This window comes from Diuraphis noxia, unplaced genomic scaffold, assembly GCF_037042655.1.
Source record: "Diuraphis noxia isolate RWA-SAM2 unplaced genomic scaffold, SU_Dnox_SAM2 contig0002, whole genome shotgun sequence".
NCBI classification, from domain to species: Eukaryota; Metazoa; Arthropoda; class Insecta; order Hemiptera; family Aphididae; genus Diuraphis; species Diuraphis noxia.
Genome location: NW_028301712.1, coordinates 54302900 through 54321718, shown reverse-complemented (window position 1 = coordinate 54321718; position 18819 = coordinate 54302900). Strand labels below are relative to the sequence as shown.

General features: G+C 25.3%; 1 protein-coding gene across 3 annotated transcripts in view; it reads left to right on the top strand.

Annotated features, from left to right (window-relative positions):
* The first annotated feature begins 5191 nt into the window (after positions 1-5191).
* Positions 5192-18819, top strand: part of LOC107170355 (G protein-coupled receptor dmsr-1-like) — a 118823-nt gene continuing 105195 nt past the window's right edge. For 2 of the 3 annotated variants that reach the window (XM_089221414.1, XM_089221415.1), the window contains exon 1: positions 5199-5316. The gene's annotated coding sequence lies outside the window, so the exon portion shown is untranslated. Of the gene's footprint in view, positions 5317-18819 lie in introns of all 3 variants that reach the window. The other variant, XM_089221413.1, reaches the window with a different exon arrangement.

Below are 18819 nucleotides of genomic sequence, written 5' to 3'. Positions count from 1 at the left end.
ATGTAGCGCAAGTGTCTATGAATTATATTCAAAAGAATTTTTTTTTAAATATTGATTAGAAAAAAAGTTATTTCATTTGTCAGAATGTCAGATCTCTGTGGGACACCCTATATATAAGATATTTTAGTATAAGACTTGCAAAAAATTAAATTTTATTGATTTTTGGGATTTAAAAAACTTACAAAAACTATTATTAGACAATAATATTATAATATAATAAGTTAAATAATGATAGTATTATTGATCATAGAAATTATAGGAAACTTTAAGCACACACAATATCAATATTATATTTTAGTATGATGAGTAAACGTAAAGTTTCATTATTTTACATATTTGCTTCTAATGTATGCAGTTAAATTGGTTTATTATTTAATAGATAATAAATTTAAACCAATTAATTTAAAAAATTTTTTTTTTTAAATATAATAAGAATATTTTGCATAAAAGGACATAAAACTTCATATATCTGGTATTAAAAAAAAAATATTTAGAAAATATATTGCCAATTTTAAATCGCATAATATAATATATTTTGATGAACTTAAGATGATATAAATCGTACTTTTAATGATAAGTTATAAATTATAGAACATTATAGGTACCTACCAAAAGAAAAACTCAAAGTGAAAATGTAAGGGTACTATAGCACTCTATTTACTATTTTTAAACAATGAACAAATTTTACGTATGCCATTATATTACTTATATATGTATAATGCGTATTTTATCCTAAGTAAGTCATAAGTATTATTTTATTCTTCGATGCTTTTGGGGTAATTAATATATATTTTATATATTATAATAATTGTAAATACTTATGCTAGTTTCGTATGTACAATTATTTATGGTTAATATTTTAGTTTTTTTTTTTTTTTTTTGGAACAATGGAACTTAAAGTATTTTATGAGATTATCTCTTTATTTGCGAATTACACGTATGTACCTATTTTAACTATTTTTTATTTGTTAAGATAAATTTAAATGTTTTTACTAAAAAGATAATTTGTAAATAATATTATAAATGCTTAAAATATGTAATACTTTAGAACCAATCATAACTTTAAGGATCTTGATATAGTTATACTTATATATCTTGATATATAATTATGATTTTCTTGATATTGTTTAGGTTAGGTTATTAGACACGAGTACTTTCAACAATGTAACCAACCGCAAAGTTTCAAAATTTTTTTTTTGCATAAATTTGTCTTAATGATATAATTGGATTTAAATAGATTTTTAACTATTGAATTATTATTTAATTGTAATTAATCGTAAACATTTTAAATGTATTTTCAATAACAAGTTGTTGACAAATTTTAAATATCAAATAGTATGAATTGTATTAAATACTAAAAATTGGAAATTATATATTGTTTGAAATGTGTGGACACTATTGAAAACACTCATTGTTGAAAATACCTAAAGACTTAAGTCCTTAGCTTGTTATTTTGTACTAATTCAGTTAATTTTATTGTACAAGTAGTTAGAATAAAAATGGCTAACCGCCATTGCGATGATTCCACGACTTATTTAACGGAGTTGTATTGATTGCGTCAATTATATCTGGTCGTATCGTTAATTCCTTTGTTTCACTATTTAAAATGGTTATTGACCATCAAGATATGATAACAATAGATTTAGTTTATCTGACATCTGCAGTCTAAGCGGTCAAAACTAGAATCGTTCTCCATACATTTCACATCTATCTTATCTTGGGAAAATGGAAACATCAATGATGACACTAATGTGGTGTAGAGAATTTAGTACATGATGCTTAAGTACAACTATATATATAGACAAGTAGCTCTCAAATGGTATGCGTGTACCACTGGTGGTGCGTGGTGGTAGAACGAAGAATTAATAAATTACCTTTACATAATATTATATTTTTAACACCACTGGCATACATACAGGGTGTCCCGCGAGGATTTACGATATCTCACGAAATAATGGAGATATCGAAATTCTGGTTTTATAATAAGATTCACAGGGATAAGAACTACAATTATTTCATTTTAATGTTTTTGTAAGAAATGTAAAAAATAGATTTTTTTATTTAATTATTTCCAAAAATATTAAAGGTAGCCATTTTGTAGAGTTTGTTTTTCTGAAAATATTGACGTTTCAAAATTGTATTTTCATTAATTTCCTGATTTTAGATTCTGAACGAAGTGATGAATGTATTTAATATTTTTTCCTAGTTTTGAAGAAATAAAATATGATTATAATTTATAACTATTAGGAACACGAAAGGTATAATTCAGCCGGTTGTATGGGAATGCAAGCGGCGTGGTGGGTCACATGTTTGATAACATTACGGTGTTAAATAATTCGCAATTTTTCTCGAAACTAAAAAAAATATTGAAAATCAGGAAATTAATGAAAATAACATTTTGAAATGTCAATATCTTCAGAAAAATAAACTCTACAAAATGGCTATCTTTATTTTTTTTTGGAAATAATTAAATAAAAAAATATATTTTTTAACTTTTTTACCAAAACATTAAAATCAATTAAAATATGAAATAATTGTAATTCTTATCCCTGCGAGTCTTATTACAAAACCAGGATTTCGATATCACCATTATTTCGGGAGATATTGCAATGGGTAAATCCCATGTGTAAACCCTGTATATACATATAGATAATTTAGTAACTTATCTGTTTTTTTTTTTTTTTTATTGTGATCGATGATAAACATTACAATATGTATTTATCTAATATTTTGCAACTCAAACTCATCTTATTTTCATATTTTCATAATTATTTTAAAAATCAATGACAATTCTTTAAATACATTTAAGGAGCTACCTAAACTTTGTATTATGTCCTACTGAACATTTCAATCAATTCACTTTTAAGCCATACAATTTTTTATTTTTTATTTACTAAGTTAACCATACTACGTTCTTCTAACTAAAGTTAGAAAAAAATTTAAAAAATCTTTTCCGATTAAGTTAGAGTTAGAATTAACATGCGTTTAATTAAATGTAATGAATTATAGAGATGTTATTTTAAATACTTTGGTATGATTATCAAATTATCATTAATATAAAATAATAAACACTTGTCTCTTTAGATAAATGTAAGTATAAATACGAGTATCTTAAGTTCAATCATAAGTACGAAAATAAGAATATTGATATATTTAAAAACATATAATGCATAATAATTATTTTATTATTAACTAAATATTTATTTATTTCATGACAAAATGGATCGTGGCCCATAATACAGATAATTTACATAAATTAGTAGAGATACCTATCTTATTCAGTAAACAAATAAGTATTTAAATATAACATTTATGTAGTTAGGTTACCTTTTATTTGTTGAACAAAAAGTTACATTTCATTTTTAAAATAAGAACATTTTTGACATATTATTACCTAGCGATATTATTTCAGACTAAAACTAATTGAATAGTTTTTTAGGGTATAATATTTTTATACTTAGGGTACACGAACATTGGAAATTAGTGTTTATGAAATATATAAAGTAGGATTAAGGAAACTTTTTAAAAAGTTTAAGTTTTTTTATCGTTGTGTTCTCTGAAAAATAAATATTAATTTTACTAAAAAATAAAAATTTGAAAAATTAAAACAATACAATTAATTAAAACATTTAAATAATCAAATTGATGATTATAGACTTTTATAAAAACGATTTTGTGTATAATCCTACTACAACAGTATTACACTTACCTATCTGTGATCATTGAGCTCAAACGGAAGGAAAAATTTTCCATACACATGTGTAAGTATCTTTAAAGTTTATAATATCTTATAAAATTGTATTGTGATAGATACATATTTAACGTAATTGGTATAGATGAGTCAACATTTTAGTGAACATTTTCGATTAAATTGGAATATCAAATTCTATATTCGTGGTAGGTTATATTACTTTTTATTATCATATATTATATTTTGTCATACAGTTGTGGGGTGTACAATTACAGCTACATACAACGCGTGGAATGATAACATAATTTACAATGTTATTACATGACTAAAGCTATTTTTTTTTACCCCGGGTGGTTCATTGTATAGTTTTTCGTATTCGGTTCCCCGACGTGTACGTACCGAAATTGCCTATTCAACGCGCCGGCTAGTAAATATAAACGAAGACAAAACGTTTTCTCGAAAATATGTAATTTTAGTGAACAGTAAGGTAATTTTGTTCTGCTGTGGTTATCCATTGGGAAGGGTTAACTCTACAGATATTTTGTGTTATGAGAAATAAATTCGCAGAATCATGTTAATTTTTTGGGGAAAAGGTTGTTTTACGTTATGCACTATCGGGCACGGTCAAATGTTTAGAATAAAAAATAATACGAAAATAAAACGTTACTTTATATTATACTAAAAGCGTTTATTCTTATTTCAATATATACTATACATATTAATATATTATGTTAAACTAATTAATACGGTTTTGGTTTAATATTCAACTATGATGAAACGTCAGAACAATATATTTGTTTCACCAAATTTGCAACTGCACCTATTATTTGCGACTACTCCAAAATAGTATCGATTTTCATAATATGTTTGTATTATAGTTATACCTACCTACTTTTTTAAATTTTTCATCATAAAACTCAGGCATTTAATTTTCAACACATTTTCATATTTAAAACTAATTATTAGTCTAAATCGTTATCTGATAATAATAATAATAATAATTATCGTTTGTTGTAAAGATTAACAAATTCGTAAATGCAGCGCTTTATCATCGGTAAACATTATTTCAGTAATATTCAAACTATTACAACTTGATATATAACACGTATTATAATTTATAGTTACCTATAACGAATGTTAAACGTGAAATATTGCCAATGTAGATTTACGTTGAATCAACGATAGTTTCACGAAGGGCCGCTGTTCGAAAATAATATCAATAATTCATGTTTAAAACCAAAGTGAAGAGTCGTCGTTTAATGTACTCAAAGAATGTTTAGGTATAATATAATATTAGTATATCGTAGGTAATAAGTTATGGTTAAAGGCTATAACTTACATCATTCCTCGAAAAACGGTATTTGTATACATTTGACTCTGCGGCTGTCCGAAAACTTTGGTGTAGGGTCTCTGGGTGAGGGCGGCAGCGCCACTAACGGGTAGCAAAATACAAAATGCGTGTGATATTATATGATGTATAGTCTCCGAGCAGTCGTTGTAAAACCGTCGTCACTGGCGTATCGTTTGTATAGCGTATTACTAGTCGTGCCGAGTGCATAGTTTTGAATCGTCATCATAATACACAACAATAATTAATATTGTTATCTGATATTGTCCTCGTTCGGGTAAGTTATTGCTATTTACATTGTAGGTACTGTTATTATGTTTTATGATCGGCCATATTATAGAGTGGTGTAGGTGTAGTATGAATAATATGGTTATTTTGTACGCACTTTGAAGTTAAGGACCTTATGTCGTTGACTGCAGGAATCGAAAATATATTTTACGTTTGGCGAATGCAAAATATCTAATATAATTTATTTTATAATTAATTGTAATTAAATTATATAATATAATTTAAGGGTACTTAATACTTATATTAGAGTAGTTTTTATGATTTTACTGTCAAGTACTTAAATTTTAATTCGAATGGAAAATAAATCCTCCCCCCTAACAGACTTGTTGATACCTAAATACTCCCAAAATGTTGAAGTCAAATGATTTAGATTAGGTTTTAAGATCTCAAAAATGTTGTAACATATCAAAACAGATCATATGAGAGATAAAGAGTACCTATTTAGTATTGCAATATATTTCAGATTAAATGAGATAATAGTCACTAAGTGAGAACTATATTGTAAATGCACTATTTTGAAAAACGAAAAAAAGAAATTGTAAACATATGATGAATTACGATTGTATTATTATACATATTATATAGATATAATAAATTTGTGTTTATTAATCAAAGAAAAACTTAATACTGTAGGTATTTATTTATTCAAAACAATTAAATAAAAAATATATTGTTCATTAAAATTTTACTTAGTTAAATAACATTAAATAATTAAATACCATTAACAAATTTTATATTGGAACGTTTTGTAAGGTATTGTTTAATATCAAACTTTCCACGAAATTAGAAGTTTTTTAATCCAGAATTTAACAACTATTTAATCATTACACAAATTATATGTTCAATTTTAATAAACATTTAGTTATTTGTTAATCTATAAACGTTAATCCTTGGCTAGTAAATTATAGGTTTAAAAAACATTAAAGTATACAATATATAAACATATAGAGACCTATATTATAACAACCCTCAATTATACAAACCTGTTGGTCCAAAACCTTTTTTTATAAAGAGCTTCCAAGGATATATATATATTTTTTTTGATAATCAACTGCATATCAGTACAAAATACGGAACTGCAGTAATAACATAGATGTATAAATATAAAAAATAACAGAAAAGTTGGTAAAATGAAAATTATCGAAAAACGGGCTTGAGCAAAAATCAGAACCTCGGTCTGTTTTTCTAGGAATATACATATAAATGATAATTATTTATACTGATATCTATGAACATTTTTTATTATTAATATTTTATAAATATTAAACATATTTTTACCCAAAACCAGAAATAAATTATATTATTTATTATTGTTATGTATATATTATGTATAGAAGGATGTGAATAAGATGTTTTGGTATAAACAGCTTGAAATTAGTCTAAATATTTTAAAAATTTCATTGTATTTATAAAATAATAATTTAAGTTGAATTTAAATATTTCAACTTTCAATGATAAATATTTATTGAATTACAACAAAAATACAAAAATTGTTTGAGATGACACATTATTGCAATATCTTTAAATAATCAGTATCATCAAATTTATTTTTGATTTTCCTAATTATTGTTGTCCTATGTATGTAAAAAGGCAAAGATCCCGCAGTGTTATCAGTTCAATTTTTCGTTGTTGTGATAATTATAACAACTTATTTGTTGTGAAATAAATACACATAAATTATAAATATATTATTGTAGAACCAATACAATAATCACTGGAATCTAATAAATAATTTATTATTTAATATAAAGTTAATATAGCCCATTTAGATTTAAGTTAGTTATAAATCTAACTGACTATTTAGGTTAAAAAGTTTAAAAATAATAAACTTTTTAATGATATATGCCCACCTTTGGCATAATATTTTATATTTAATTCTAATACTGATGATGAAATTGATTGATTTTTCAATTAAACGACTACGAAGTTGATAAAAATGAATATATAGGTACCAATTTATATTTTAAATGTAGTTTTTCCTAATACTGTTTTGTGTAACTTAAGATTTAATTTCAGCAAATAGCGTTAAAATTATTATTTCCTTTTTCCCATTTTCGGTTTCCGTGTTTAAAAGTTTAATGAATTATTAAAATAATATTAAATTACTTGTGAGTTAGAAAATAAATTGTATCCGAGTAATTATTAGATAAAATTGATGTAAAAAGTTGCGCAGTAGAATCTTAAAAAATAATCTTAGTTTAAAATGTTAACGGTAGGTATTTTAAACTCTTAATCTTAATTTACATAAATATATTTATTATTGGTGTTTAAATATTTACATAGTTACTATTTAGATTATATTTATAGCCTAAAATATAAACTTCTAGGTGTCTTAGTTTCTAAATGAATTCTTATACTCGGGCCTGCTTAGTTATATTAAATTCAATGACTGATACAACCTTTAATTTCAATTTTTCACAAAATAATAATTATATTATATAAATTATAAAATACGAATTGAAAAAGTGTTACATGAAACTTTCAAAGTACGTTTTTCACCTTTTAAGACTGTTCACTGAAAGTAATATTATTAATAATAAAAAAAAAACTATCATAAAATCAATTAATAATATCTATTAATCGCTTTACTTAGAATCTAAAAATACAGTAGAAGTGTACCTCAATAAAAATGTTCAAGTCTATGTAAATAAAAATACGACTACCGAATACCATTTTGTGATTAAGTCTGTAATAAATTTTACAGTGCTGATTCGAAGGAATAATGATTAATCCTTTTTTTTAAACATACAATAATACAATGCAATAAAATAAACAATACAATAATAACATACCTAGTAGCTAAATACTAGTATGATTAAACTTTTACAATACATTTGTTTTGAATATTGACAAATAATGCACCAACTAACAAGATGATAAAGATATTAATTTTGAGTAGATGAGTAGATAAATAATATAATAAATAGAAACTTTGTAACTATTTTTTTAATAAAACATGAAAATGTTTTTAAAAAAACAACTTACAATCATGTTTAATTGTGATTATATTTAAACTTGGACTAAAATTATATTATATTATATTCGTTAAATAAGAAAAACCTCTTTATTATCAAAATAATAAATAAATAATATGTTATAGGTACTCGTAGTTTTTTGATTTTGTGAGAAATATGCATATAATCATTTACTGAAAAATATCTAATTTGTTCATCCTTGTGTTTTACTAAAAGGTTTTCGAATCACATGAAGATTGATACGGATCACCAGTCACCTAACCTAAAGGATTCTCGGAAAATTACATTATTTTCGAGATTTGAGGGTCTAAAATCCAATTCTAACTCCTTCTATAGAGACTTTTTTTTTAAACAAACACGCTTTCCTATTGTCTTGTAAATGCATTTTTAAAATCTCTTTGCAATCTGGTTTTTACCGATTTCGTATTTAATAAAAGCTTAAAGTTGATTAAATCAGTGAATATAATGAAATATAATTTATTTATTAATGTGTAGGAATGTATCATAATAATTAATAAATATAGTATAGTATATACTTGGTATGAACTACTAAATAGTAATTAGTAACTGCTGTGAGAAAATTTGAAATTATAATATTTTTTTTTACCTAACAATAATAATATGCACTTATATGGCTTGTAAAATCATGAAAAAAACGTTTAAAAATAGTAATTGTAAAATTGATTACTATTGAATATTTTTAATTGACAGAAGTTTATAAATAATATTTTAGTATTTTGTAACGAACAGTTAACATTTTTAATTAAATAAAAAAAAAGTTTTTTGATTAGACGTGTGCTAATAATATATTTATTTCAGTAAAAGTATTCGTAATTGTATTTACGGAATGCATATACTATATATTCTTTTTAAAACTTATAATAATGATGTTACTCGTGATACTTGTATATTTTAAATACCGTTAGGTTATTGAATAATTATACATTTTTACCCGAAATGTATGTACATAGTTTATACAAATGACAAATTAGACATTATATTATGGTACTGATATACAGACTATATGGAATTTTCACTAGTCTCAATGTACATAATTATGTTTGAAAGCGTTTAAAAATATTTGAATAATCAATTTTAAGGAAACCTTGATCAAAATTTGGCATGCCGAAATGTTTTCTACATTTTATGAGGAGTTCTCTCAACAATAAAGAATCTATTTTTAAAAACATTTTCAAAGTACCATATATATTGTAAAATAAGCTATTTTTCAATTTATAAAGATACTAGCTATGACATAAAACTTTTTGAGTAGGTACATCGTTCACTACTAAAAAAAATAAAAATAAATGTTCACAGAAAACATAATGAATAAAAGAAAATTTTCACTGTAAAGTCAATACTTTTTAGATTTTCACTGAATATAAAATAAATAGTTTTGTATATTATACGATTCTACGATTCTGAGTATTAGCCCAGTATCTTATTTATAGTTTGAATAAATCATTATTAATTATTGATTAAATATGATTAGCCTTATTATATTATACAAAAATGTACAGATAAATATATATCTATAGAAGTCTGTAATTACTAATTTCTAACCGATATTTCATTTCATTGAATAATTTTTTTTTATCGTTGTTAAAATGTATGAAAAATAAATACTTTCTAAATCTCTATACAAATAAATATATGTCATGTAACATAAATATTAAATTTAATATGTATAACCAAACGTAATATGAGAATATTGATCATATGACTTTACTTGTATTTTGTCCTAAATCATAATATGCTAAACCATAAACAGTCGACTCTCAATAATTCAAACGTTCAACAATTCGAAACCTTTAGTAATTCGAAGTAAATGCTCGGACCATTGAAAATCACGCAGTAATTCGAATAAAAGGAATACATTTAAGTACACTCGGTAATTTGAAATTACATTTTTGGAAAATTGGACACTAAAACGTGACGATTCGAAGTATCATCCGTCCAACGCTCGGTAATTTGAAGTATATTCACCAAATTTAAAAAATTACGAAAATTTGATGAAGCAGAAAACTATTACAGATTTTTTCAAAAAATAATAATCTTTTACTATAATAATTTAATTTATATGGTATAATTATTTAGTATATAATTTAATTTACAATATATATATATATAAATCTAATATGTAGGTACCACCTGATTTTATGAAATAATTAATAATAATGTACAAAACTAAAAAAACTAAATTTTTTCTTAACTCTCAGTAATTAGAATAGAATTTTTTTTAACGCTCTCGTTACTTTGAACTAGGTATTCAATAATTCGAACTCTAGGTATTCCCAAGTTTTTCAACAGTTCCCTCAACTTCGAATTATTGAGAGTTGATTGTATGTATATAAAATTAAAATAATAAATAATAAACATATTATATGATATTTATCAATATTCATCAAAATACACTTGTTTTTGATGTTCTTATTGAAGGTTTTTAAAAAAAAAATTAGATTTCTAATGATAAAAATAAATACAACGCTATTTATTATTTAACTGCATAAATATTATATATGTATATTATGTATTCAACAAGGACATTATACTATGATCTATTATGTAAATTTGTGTGTTTTTATAAGAGTTTATTTTTGATTTCAAATTACTACATCTGATAGCTCTTGAAATTTTATTATTTTAAATCTATATAAAATATAATATGTATAATATGTTTATTGAAATAAATACGGACACTTTGTGAAGGTCGATAACAACAATTATTTTATTTTTTAGATTATTTATATCATAATATTGTTTAAATATCATAACATATTTAACATATTGTAACATATTTTTCAATTAAAGTTGTATCTCTCAAACAGATATACTAAATTTATTATACTAGTGCCAACAGGATCTACATTTATTTAATACTTGCATATCATTATGCATACGGCCTGCTCAATTTGAATTTTATGCATAATTAATTGATACAGTAATATATTTCTCATAAACTGAAAAACACAAACATCAGCCCAAATAGGAATGCATCAAGGTGAAATTAACGAGACTATATGGTGGCCCGATGTTTAAGATTCAGTTCAAAACAGAACAGCATGCAGGATTATGACCTTTGTAAGTTTGTATAGTTTCTGTGTTAGTTTTAATTTTTATCTCTAAACGTATTTCCTAAATTGTCCTTCATGTCAAGTTCTGTACGCCCTGGTTAAGGGATAACTGGTGGCAAGGCGGGTTATATTTTCAAATTTGATAGGAATTTATTATTTAACTAGTAAAATATTTACATACCAATGTAACCAGTATTGAATCTAGATAATTTCTATGGGGGGCTCACTTTTTTTTCATTAGTGAATAGTGAAACAATTTAGTATTATGAATTATACCTATTAATATAAAATTACAGTTTAGACATTTCAACTTTAGATACAACTATAAAACAAATTGGAAACAAATTATTTATTTTTTAATTTGAAGTCAATCTAAGGTTGTCACATATTATAAATTGTATTATTAATTATATATTATATTAATTATATATTATATTATATTATATTTTTAAATTAATCTTATACGACGAGTTTTTTTCTTGCATATAAATCAATTACTTCTTCAACAAACTCTCGAGGTGGGTCTCCTTCGCCTTCAATACTTATTTTCATACAATATTCCAATTTGTCTTGTCCCATCCGATTTTGAAGTTTTGACATAATTCGATTCATTGCACTAAATGATTGCTCAACTGTAGCAGTGGCCATTGGTATGCATAAAACTGATTCTTCAAATTTTCTTAAATGTTGATAACCCGTATTAACTTTAAGAAGTTCGGATGTGGGGTTTCCACCAATCACTTTTTTATTCAAAGCTACACATTAAAAGATTTGAAATCTAATATTATACAGTCTTCAAATATTCAGATATAGATAAATAGTCATGCAATTGTTCAATAAATTTTTCTGATGCATTTGATAATGTACTATAATTTTCAAATATTGAACACACTTCTATTCTTCAAAACTTTGATTTAAAATTTGGCAATAAACAGGATTTATAATTTTGGGAAAGTCAATAGATAATTCCTACACTGGCAATAGGTACAAAAACATTGATATAAATAAATAATATTTGATTGGATGTCATTAGGTGCGGTAATCGCAATAAGTATTGTACATTCAATAAATAGGTTCATTTTATTGAAAGTTGTAATATTAGACCTTCGCGCTTCGGCTATATGGCGCATGGCCGATAGGCTTTGACAAAAACTAAAACAATTAAATAATATAAAGTGATGATCTTAATATAAAAATAAACTTTAAATTTTGTTCTGATAGGTGACGTTTATGATGAATTGGGAGATGTTGGCTATGGATTGGGGTGATTGTTAAGAATTTCTGTGTTAAGTGATTCGAGTAGGTCGTGACTAGTTCTGGTGATGTGGAATTTTCCGCACTCGGTGAGGATGTGTTTAATGGTGACTGTGAACACTGCAGGTTGTACATATCGGGTGATATCCTTTGGCATTAGAATGCTGTGGGATAATTGCGTGTGTCATATTTGGTTAAAGCATATATATTGTTAGCTATTTTATAGATATTTAAGGGACACAAAAACAAATATTTTTATTTTCATTTTTCATCGTGACACAAACGTAATAAGCAAGGCGTTGGAAGAAAACAAATATTGCTGCGGAGTATTTCTAGACGTAGCCTAAGCCTTTGATAAGGTTTGGCATAAAGGACTACTAATAAAACTACGAGAACAACTACCACATATCTGGTGCGCACTTATAGAATCTTATCTGACTGAAAGACAGTTTCGAGTTATGCACGAAGAAGCAAAAACAAACTGGAAAAACATATCTGCCGGAGTACCTCAAGGTATATACAGCTGACATCCCAACCAATAGTGACTCAATGACCTCTATGTTTGCTGACGATACAGCAATTTCAGCAACAAGTATTGATCACGAGACTGCGACTGAAAACGTACAAACCTCAATCGATCGTATATCTAACTGGACAAAGCGATGGAAAATCAAGATCAATAGTGATAAGTCGGTACATGTGAATTATATTCTACGTAAAACCGAAAATCTCCAAGTGTCGCTGGATCACGTTATGACAATCCCACAAAAAGATTCAGCCAAATACTTGAGTATGCACCTTGATTCTCGCCTTAATTGGAAACATCATGTCCGACAGAAAAAATTGCAAATAAAAGAAAAAATGCGCAAGCTATACTGGCTAGTTGGTAGACATTCCACACTAGACCTGCCAAACAAACGGCTTCTATAATATCTAGCTATTATCAAACCGATCTGGACTTATGGCATACATTTGTGGGGCTGTGCCAGCAAATCCAACATCGAAGTCATTCAACGCTGTCAGTCGTCAGAATATATCCCTTCGTACCATTGTCGCAACATACCGGTTCGACAGGAATGAAATCGTCCATCGAGACTTGAATATACCATCCATAGAGGACGAAATTAAAAAGTTTGCCAACAAACACGTGAAAAAACTTGAGTTGCACCCAAATGCAACTGCTAAACAACTTCTTCACAACTCGCAAGACATTAGACGCCTCAAACGCCTGAAGCCATACGACTTAGTTTAATTAACTTAGGCTAAGAAAAGGGGCTATCTCATTGGAGGTACAACTCCAAACATGTTCTTGTATAATATATATATACATATATAAGTAATTATTATTATTCTTTAATACTACTTATGTATTACTATTGTTATACTGTATTCACCCACAATGTATTATATTTATAAAGACTTTTGGTCGTTTAAATAAAGATGCCATCATAGTCAGTTAAAAAAAAAGCGGGTAAGTCGTGGATGTCGCTCTGCTGTACAGTAGGTTACTGTAATGGATGGGATTAAATTTGAATGCAATGATAGGTATCATTGTATACGAAAAACGATTCTGAACGGAGATGATTTGTCAGTCTAGGATATATTATATTTAAATATTGTCATATATTCTATTTTGAAACAAATATTTTATTTTTCAATTAAGACGCATTTTGCATAAGGCATGGTTAATCAATTAGTGTATTTATCATGTAGTTATCAAAATTCATAATACCTTATATTATCATAGATATACATGTACCTGGTTTGAGGATAAATCGTTATCATTACGCGATTTCATAAAAATTTAAAACTCAAACGCTCAAAAAAATTTTCCTATAATGACGCTTCAAATACTTATAGAGAAAATTTGTGGAAAACTTAGTGTTGCATTTTATAACCTTAGATAAAAATACAAACAATATTATGAATTTTGAATTACAAAATAATTCGCAAATATTCATGGTTTTGACGAATTTTTGTCAATAATTGAACTTCAAATGCTAATAAAAAAAAATTGTGCCTATGTATTCTTATAATTTTTTATTCACTATAAGAATAACCTATGAGAAACTTTATATTCAAATTTCAAGTATTTAGATAGGGCTAAAAAATTTTATCAACACTTCAAAAAAAATTTTTCAGTAAAATTGAAAATTTCAGTCGTTTATAAATATCTCAAAAAAAGTCAAAATATTTTGAAAATTAAATCATGTAAAGAAAATGCCAATCTAAATAACTGATAAAATTTTCAAGTATCTACGACTTATACTTTTTGAATAATAACAAATATTTAAAATCGTTTCAGGATAAATCGTTATCGTTACGCTATTTCGTAAAAATTTAAAATTCAAACGCAATTAAAATGTTTCCTATAATGACGCTTCGAGTTTTCTCTATAGCTACTTGAAGTAAAACTTATGGAAAACTTAGTGATGTATTCTTAATCTTTAGTTATAACACAAAAAATTTTATGATTTTTCAGCTTCAATAAATTACTTGCAAATTTTCCCATTTTCGACAGATTTTGTAAAAATTTGAACTATAAACGCTTATCAAAAAAAATTGTGCCTATGTATTCTTATAATTTTTTAATCACTTTAAGAATAACTTATGAGGAACTTTGTATTAAATTTTCAAGTATTTTGATAGGGCCAAAAAAATTTTATCGACACTTCAAAAAAAAATTTTCAGACAAATTGAAAATTTCAGTTGTCTATAAATATCTCGAAAAAAGTCAAAATATCTTGAAAATTAAATCATGTTAAGAAAGCGCCAATCTAAATAACTGATAAAATTTTCAAGTATCTACGACTTATACTTTTTGAATAATAACAAATATTTAAAATCGTTTGAGGATAAATCGTTATCGTTACGCTATTTCGTAACAATTTAAAATTCAAACGCACTTAAAATTTTTCCTATAATGATGCTTCGAGTTTTCTCTATAGCTACTTGAAGGAAAACTTATGGAAAACTTAGTGTTGTATTTTTAATCCTAGTTATAAACGCAAAAAATTTTATGATTTTTCAGCTTTAAAATTACTTGCAAATTTTCACATTTTCGACAGATTTCGTAAAAATTTGAACTATAAACGCTTATAAAAAAAAATTGTGCCTATGTATTCTTATAATTTTTTAATCACTTTAAGAATAACTTATGAGGAACTTTGTATTAAATTTTCAAGTATTTTGATAGGGCCAAAAAAATTTTATCGACACTTCAAAAAAAATTTTCAGACAAATTGAAAATTTCAGTCATCTATAAATATCTCAAAAAAAGTAAAAATATTTTGAAAATTTAATCATGTAAAGAAAATACTAATCCTAATAACTGGTAAAATTTTCAAGTATCTAGGACTTATACTTTTTGAATAATAACAAATATTTAAAATCGTTTCAGGATAAATCGTTATCGTTACGCTATTTCGTAACAATTTAAAATTCAAACGCACTTAAAATTTTTTCTATAATGATACTTCGAGTTTTCTCTATAGCTACTTGAAGGAAAACTTATGGAGAACTTAGTGTTGTATTTTTAATCCTTAGTTATAAACGCAAAAAATTTTATGATTTTTCAACTTCAAAATTACTTGCAAATTTTCGTGTTTTCGACAGATTTCGTAAAATTTTGAACTATAAAAGCTTATTAAAAAAAATTGTGACTTACGATTTTTAATTTTTTTTAGCTAGAAAATAAGAAAAACTCATAAGGAACCTTGTATTAAATTTTCAAGTTTTTTTGGTCGTCCAACATTTTTTTACCGACACTTCAAAAAAAATTCTCAAAAAAAGTGTAAATTTCAGTGGTCTATAAATAACTCAAAAAAAGTCAAAAATTTTTGAAAATTAAACTGTATATAGAGAACACTAACATAAACATTTGGTGAAAATTTCAAGTATTTCAAGTGATTATTTTTTGAATTACAACCATATAAAAAAATCGATTTGGTCGAAAACTGATTTTGCGTAAAAATTCCCGTTTTTCTGTCATTTTTTTTTTTGTTTTTCTCGATTTTTTTGAAAACTGTTGGAAAATGTTTACTTTTGACCTCTATATTGCACCAAGGATCTTCAATTTTACATCGGAAACTACCCCCAAAGTTTGAAATCGAATTATTATTTCGACTAGTTATGCTGTACACAGACACAAAAAAAAAAAAAAAAAAAAACACATCATTGTAAAATCAATACATTCATCACTTCGTTCAGAATCTAAAAAACACACATCATTGTAAAATCAATACATTCATCACTTCGTTCAGAATCTAAAATTTTCATTTTCATTTTCTACCTAAACATTCGTCAAATATTGTGGCTTACAATCACATAATATTATATGTAGTACAATAATTATTATAAAAATCACTATAGATGGTGACAAATACTGAAGTGAAATAGAAACACTAACGAGTACAAATTATTCAAAGTCTACTAATTTTATTTATTTCATAGTTCGTGATTTGTGTATTCATATTATGACAGTAGATTTTACTTTGATATAAAATATAATACAGTCATTACTTCATATTATAAATTATTTAGAATGTTTCAAAATGTACCTACGTAATTTAGTATGAACAGGAAAATATTAAATTTATATCTGGGCTAAACAGAATGTCAATGACCGATATCCCTTATATTATGTAGTACGTACTTAAATAATAATAATACAAGTATATAAATTATGTAATTTATATCAACAAGTTGTGGAATATTTATATCTTCTGACCAGTTAGATACAGTCGAATTTCTAACCGATCATTGAGCTAAATATTTTCTGGTATAGGTGATTAGGTGATATTATATAGAAACATACCGCAGAGAACATAACATTGTATCATTAACAAAACTGTCAGTTATGTTATTCATAAACTCAATAAAATTGATAACGAGGATAATTTCCATGATATGGCTACCTTGCTGATAAAATAACATAAAAGCCTTTAAGATTCGTATGAATGTAGATAAATAAATAATAATATACGAATAAACCATACGAAATCATATATGAGACTATTTAAATATATATTTATGGGCACCCAACATAATACGATGTTCTCAGAGTTTATATAATTGATGAAAATGAAATTATTTAAACTATTTAAACTGTAACATATACTGACTAGGTTTAAGTTAAATTCTTTAAAATATTTGATCTTTATTTAGATATAACTTTACATTTTGTGACTATTTGTTTCATATTAAGTAATACCTAATAGTTATATTAAGAGAATTGAGAGATGAAGCTGATCTGCAAGTCTATGGACGACATTTCTATTTTAAAAAAATAACAGATTTCCGATTCCTATGATCTAATAAAATAACCAAAAAAATATGCAAAATTTGTGTAGCACAAAGAAATCTAATTAAGAATCGTATAAGAAAACAAAGGATACTATACACTGGTTAAGTTTTATAAATTGGAAGTCCTATCCAAAAGATCAAAAGAACACCTATATATTCCTGCTTTCTAAAAGAATAAAGATATTCTGAAAGAATATAGAAAACGAAAAAATTTATCAAACTTTTATCCTAGAAACCAATTATCAGTATATATTTGAATAATAAAAGATTAGAATTGATAGATCATATGTGAAAATCTGAAGAGCATAACTTTTATCGGGAGACTGAAATGGAAAAGCTCAAGCGGTCATCCGAGAAAGTAATGAGCACGAATGGTGAAAACTAATCTTCCCGAAATCCTACAAGAAAAAAGAATAGATAACAGCAAGGAAATGGATAGATAATAGAGGCAGTAAAGGTCCTTAATGAATAATTATACAAATTGTAAGAAGAAGATGATTTTTATTTTATATTATGTTGTATGATATATTGATATGTAGCACAGTGTTTTTATAAGTACAAAGATCAATATATTACGCATTAAGTTATACCTTTCGTATCGTGTTGATTTTTTTTTTAAACAGAAAAATTGATTTTAAATTAATTTAATACACAAAACAAAATACTTGACTATAAAATGCCTGCTGCTTTGGACCTAATTTTAATTTATAAGTAAAATTATTTACAGATAGTTTTTACCAATGAGTATCTGTTATTCGCGTATAAACATAATATTTCAATAAGTATTTTTTATGTAATTCATTTAAAAAATTATAAATTAAGTCAAACTTACAAACATTTTCAAATAATGTTAAATATTTAATGGTTTATGGAATTATATCATTT